This window comes from Giraffa tippelskirchi, chromosome 13 (assembly GCF_054371585.1).
Source record: "Giraffa tippelskirchi isolate mGirTip1 chromosome 13, T2T-mGirTip1v1.2.pri, whole genome shotgun sequence".
Lineage (NCBI taxonomy): Eukaryota > Metazoa > Chordata > Mammalia > Artiodactyla > Giraffidae > Giraffa > Giraffa tippelskirchi.
Window position 1 is genome coordinate 63096001 of NC_137287.1, and position 6000 is coordinate 63102000.

The following is a 6000-nucleotide window of genomic DNA, read 5'->3' on the forward strand; positions in this document are numbered from 1 at the left end:
TTCTTCCCCCAAACAAGAATCTAATGCAAAGACACTTCTCCCTACTCCATAAAATCATGTGTTGGTTAAAGCTTCCTTTCACTCAAATTAATTTCTAGATCTTCATAATGGCTTTTATTAGTTTCAACCTCTGAATATTCTTTCCAATGTACTAACAGAGCTTTAAGAGAAAAAATTTCTGAGTATGGGAGAAAGAGATTTCTGAGTTTTCTTTTGAATAAGGGTTCAAGTTGTTTGGGTCAGACTCAGCATAGAAGACAAAGTTTTGGGTCAGTCATTCTTTGATAAATCCTCTTCATCTTGGCTCCTTGCTTTCCCCACGGCAACGTATGAAGGCGTAGTAAAGTTGAGAACATGAAACCCAGCCATGGGCAGCTGTGGGGAGAATGTAGTGGCCTGTTAGAAAACGTCTGCAGTTACGTTAAACGGAGATTTTCCACAAGGGTTGATGCTTTCAACAACAGCATTGTTTACAAACCTGGATGAAGGAGGGTTGCTTTCATTTTTAAAAAAACCTTTTTATTCTGTATTGGAGTATTGCATATTAGCAAACAATGTTGTGATAGCTTCAGGTGAACAGTGAAGGGACTAGCCATACATATACATGTATCCATTTCTCCCCCAAAGTCTCCCTCCCATCCAGGCTTGCCACCTAACATTGAGCAGAGTTCCCTCTGATATACAGTAGGTCCTTGTCGATTATCCACTTAAAATATAGCAGTGTGTGATGGCTTTAAATCCTCCCCAATACAGTTTGTTTTCTATGTGGCTACTGCCAAAGATAAAAAACCTCTGTTATCTGGGAGTTCTTTTCCTCTCACTTATCTCTCACTTCCTCTACGTAGGGAAACCTCACTTCTTATTAGTACAAGTGTATTTACTTAAACAGAAGAGAAATGTGTGGTTTTCAAAGATCCACCTTCCTAACCTGTTACCATGAGATGTTTTTATTAAATCTTCCTGCCAATGTCTGTCCCCGTTTTCCAGTTTCGCAGGTTGAGCTGCATAAATCCACCTGAAGACAAAGCTCGGCCTTTCCTCTGTGATAGATCTGCTCCTCCCTGCTGCATGTGCTCAGATGCTTAGGCCATCAAGACTCTCTAATGAAGCCAGAGAGGAGATTCACACTCCGAGGCCATGGTCATGTGACCTGGAGGACCGGATATGTGTCACCCTATGGTGGGTGAGCACCAGCGTCAGAGAGAGAATGAAACCAACCATTTGTTTTCTAGTGAGATCAGCTAAAATGAGCATCTGAAGTAGTTTTAGGTAGAGCAAGAAGGCACACCAGGCAGCCTGGAGAGGTTTGGTGCAAAGGATGGAGGACTGTGTCTTTTCTCCGTGGGTGAAGCCGTGTGCATTTCTATTAGCTCATGTGAGAAAGGGGAGCTGGACCTGCCCATCCTAAACAACGCGGATGTTTCCACCTCATCTTTTTTCCCTGGTGGTGAATTGTGTAGAGTGTAGACAGAAGGGGAAGGGCGGAGGGATAAACAGGGCACTAACCCCTGAGTGGGGAGGGGTGTGGATCTGGAATGGCTCCTGACACCTCTCACTCAGCTTATTCCCACAGCCTCCAGCACTTCCGCTGCTCCCATTAGGTTGTCACCATTCACCCAACTGTATTGTCCCGGGGTGAAGTCCAACCACCTTAACAGTACACACATAAACCCTTTCTGATCTGTCCACTTCAGTTCTCCAGTTTGATCACGCAGCTAAGCTTGAGCTGCTCCCAAGAACCAGGCACTCCCATCCAGTTCTCAGCTCTCCCTCCAATGAGCTTGTCTCACCTGCAGCCTCCTAGACATCCTTTATCGTTCTTCTCCTCCCAGAACCCAGGGTTGGACCCCAGCTTCCACTTCTCCTGGGGAAATTTGAACAGGCAATCCTCCCCTCGAGATTTTGATTCCAAAGATCCAGAGAGAGACATCCGAGCTTGAGCAGTCTCAAAGGCTCCCCTGGAAATTCTGGGAGTTTGGGAGCCAAGTGTGGACACACTTCTCTGGGAATCTTCCTTTCCAAGGTGAACTACAGTGTCTTTGATTGTGTGTCTCTGATAAATATCCACTTCATGAAGGCAGGGACAGGCTTAGAGGTGTTCAAAAATAACCACAGAACTGAATCAAAACTGGGGTGTGTTTCCTTTATTCCTCTCTGCTCTTGCTAAAACAAAAGCAAACTTCTTTTTGGCTAGTTTTTGTTGTTTTTTTTAGAAAAGCAGGACTTAAAAAAGAAGACGGTAGGCGCATTACAAATCTGCAACAACAACAAAGGTCTTACAAACGCTGGTGATACTGGTCCTTGGTTGGTGTTTAAATGTGAATGATGCCACGCTCACACTTACTTAAACTTTTTTTTTTTTTTTAAGATTGACTCCAGTGAAATCCCTTTTCTCATTTCTTCAGTCTTTCAAACATGATGTGGAAGATGTCATGTTTTCTCAGGAAGAAAACTTACATACTTGGTTTGTTTTCACCCTCCTCCAACATATCCCTTCTCTCTCTCTTCCACACACATGCAACTATGTAATTCTCCATAGATTCTGCCAGGATTGAAACACACAAGTTGAATCTTGTGGGATTCTCAAATTTGCAAAATTCTATCATCTTCTCCTGCTCCCCCACTGTCCAGTTTTCAGCATACCCTCGCATCTACAAGTCTTCTAAAAGTGTTAGTTCCTCAGTCAGGTCCGTTGCAACCCCATGAATGGTAGTCCACCAGACTCCACTGTCCATGGGATTCTCCAGGCAAGAATACTGGAGTGGGTTGCCATGCCTCCTCCAAGGGAAACTTCCAAATCAGGGATCAAACCCGGGTCTCCTGCATTGCAGGCATATACTTTACAATCTGAGCCACCAAGGAAGTCCACAACTCTCCTGAGGTAAATTTATTTCATGGATGCTGAGAAGAGCAATACCTGACTCTTGATTCTCTTTGCAGGTCTAGAAGACCTGATTTTGTGCTATTAACTGTTATTTTTGTGGATGCGGATGCAGTTATCTGATTTAAACATCGAAGGGATTATTTTATTTTGTTTGTGCCCTGGAGACTTTAGGGGGAAAAAAAGGAAAGAAAAAAGCCAGCACCATTTTGTAAAGGAAAGCATCCAATAATTTAATATACTTTCCCACAGAGCTGAGGAACAGATGTTCCATCTTCTCCTGGAGTGGGAGGGTGTGGACTCAGAGAGGCTTGGACCCAGAGCATGTTTCATAATCTTAAAAAGTCAAGGGGTTTGAGGAAGGTCCCTAAACATGGGAGGTCTGGTTGGGGTAAATTTTCACTTGTGCAGCAACACAAAGGGAATTTACCACAGCTTTTGGCAATCACGTATTGTTTGAATTTTTTTTTGCTGAACTCTCGAGATGAGAAAGATTTTTATCACCACAAATTAATAGGGTTTTTGAAATTGAGGGAAAAAAAAAGAGAACCTTTTAGACTTGGCTAAGACAGTTTTATTGAATAAATTGTTATAGTCATTTCCTTAACAGCCTACCCAGCAGAAGGAAAGTTAGGCCATGTGAAAAGTGAAGCCAACTTTGGAGGAAAAATGGTTAACAAAATAGATGGAAAGGAAGGAAAATTCTTTTTATTCTATTTTCTGTGAAATGATTCTGAAGCAGAGAATCACCTGAGGAAACTTTCAAACACACTCTCGCCTTATCACCCCTCCCCCACCCACTCTCTCAGCCTCTCCACAAGGACATATTTATTTCTTAATTTTTATTTCATTTTTTCCCAGGTTTCTCCATTTATTTGGGATATAGAGTATATAATTATCATCATTACAAGTAATGATAAGTTGAATAGCTAAACCAGGGTGCATATTTCAAACTATTTTTTGGAACAAACTCCATAAAATGGAATCATTTGCTTAAAGAAAGTTTCAAAGTTCTTGATATATTGCCAAATTGGAGTCCAAAATAGTATGTATCAATTTATATTGCATGTATTCTTTTTTCAACAATCCTTGAAGAGTTTGAGAAGGAAGAGACTATTTCCCCATAGTCTAATTATTTTATTTTCTTTGATTACTAAATGAAATTAAACATTTTTTAGTCAGTTGTATGAAAGGACATGTAATTTAGAAAGACTCCTGGGTTAATTCTACTATGGTGTCTCTGCCCTACGCACTCCCTCAATTTTAGAACCAGTGCTACAAAAAGAAATTCTTGAAGGGTGTCCGACTGTTTGTGACCCCAGAGACTGTAGCCTGCTAGGCTTCTCTGTGCATGGGATTCTTCTCCAGGCAAGAATACTAGAGTGGGTTGCCATGCCCTCCTCCAGGGGATCTTCCCGACCCAGAAATTGAACCTGGGTCTCCTGCATTGCAGGCAGATTCTTTACCATCAGAGCCACCAGGGAAGCCCTAAATTCTTGAAGAAAGAATAGCTACTTAAGACTGTTTTAGATGGAGAATGACTTGATTTTTCTGATCGCCTGTCCTGTGGCCACCCTCTGAAATGGCTCCATGGCCCTGGTCCTTCCTGTTTGGACAAATCAGCCTCTGAAGATGAAACCACCGTTCCTGATTTTCTGAGACACTTGCTTCAAAGTGGAGTCTCGGCTGCTCTTTTTGCGTGCTGTGGCCATGATTAAATTCCTTCTGTATCATTTATAATGTTATTCTTTTCTGATCTCTCTTTCACTGAACTAGAAATATCTGCATATCTGAAATCTTCTGCGAGTGAAATAAATCTCCAAAGTTATACAATTGTTAGAGTTGGAAGGAGCACGAGAGAGTGTCTCCCACAATTTCACAAAAATTCATTTTATAGTATTCTAGGTGGTTGCTGCTTGTATATTTGCAAAAATTAGGCACCTGTGACTTCATGTGGAAATGTGTTTTATTTTGGGAGAATGCTGTATTGAGCAAAAGAAAGGCACTTCTCTTAAGCTTTTCCTGTTGTATGAATCATGCATGGAAAGAGATGGCATGTCCTGCTTCAGTAACCTCTGAACCCAAATCAAGCTGTCAGTTGGCTTAGGAGTGGAATACACTCCCATTTGTTAATCACAGACGTTATGCCCTCTGCTGAATTTGATTTCTCAGCAGATCCACAATGCTCCTGGTAACTGAGCCATCTTCTTGGCGAGGAGAGCTCCTTGGAGTCTCCTGGGAAGGGAGCTGGTAAGGGGACCCCAGCTCTCCCCTGACTGCATCCTGGCAGCAGGAGAGTCTGAGATACTCAAAAGTGGCATCATTGAAAGCCCTCAACATTCAGTATTTATCAAGTGTCTGCTCTGTGCCAGGCATGATGCTCACTGCCAAGGATGCAGCAATGAAATCAGATGTGGACCCTCCCTTAAGGAATGCAGTCAGATAAGGGTGTTAGGCTCCCATCAGCGTGAACAGCGCACACAAGCAGGATGCCAGGGCTCCTGGGGCAGCATAGAGAAGGGGCATCCAATCCAGAGAGAGGCCTCACTTTCCAGAAACAGAAATGACTTCAGAACAACGTGGCATAATTGAATCCACTTTACAGATCGTCTCAGCAGAGAGGATTTTGACATGAGATGAAAAGCTCAGTTATGTAGATTGGAAAGAAAGACCAGTTATCCAGGGTGTAGTCAGGAGTCTCTTGCTGCCTTTGTTTTGGAAATGAGCAAAAAATGTCCATCAATCTTTTGAACTTCCAGGTTTAATCTAATGATCTGCTTTTGCTGTGCCAAGGGAGCTGTGATCATTTGCAGGTAGCATGGTGAAGAATGGAATCTATTCCTCCATTGTCATGTAAATCCCATATTTGAATATTCCAGCATCACTGTGCTTTTTTCCTCCTAAGTTTCTTTCCTTTCAGATCTGTGGGAGTGAGTAGGTTCTGATATTATCAATTGATTTTTTTTAAATGCAGGGTAATGAATCTAGAGTTTGCAGAGAGCTGCATGTGGAGAGTCTGTCATTATTTGTGAGCTGATGGAAGGTGAGAATCTTAGAGCAGCTGCTGAGGCTGCTGACAGGGCAACCCCAGCAGAGGGGCTCCTGGAGGAGACCGAGAC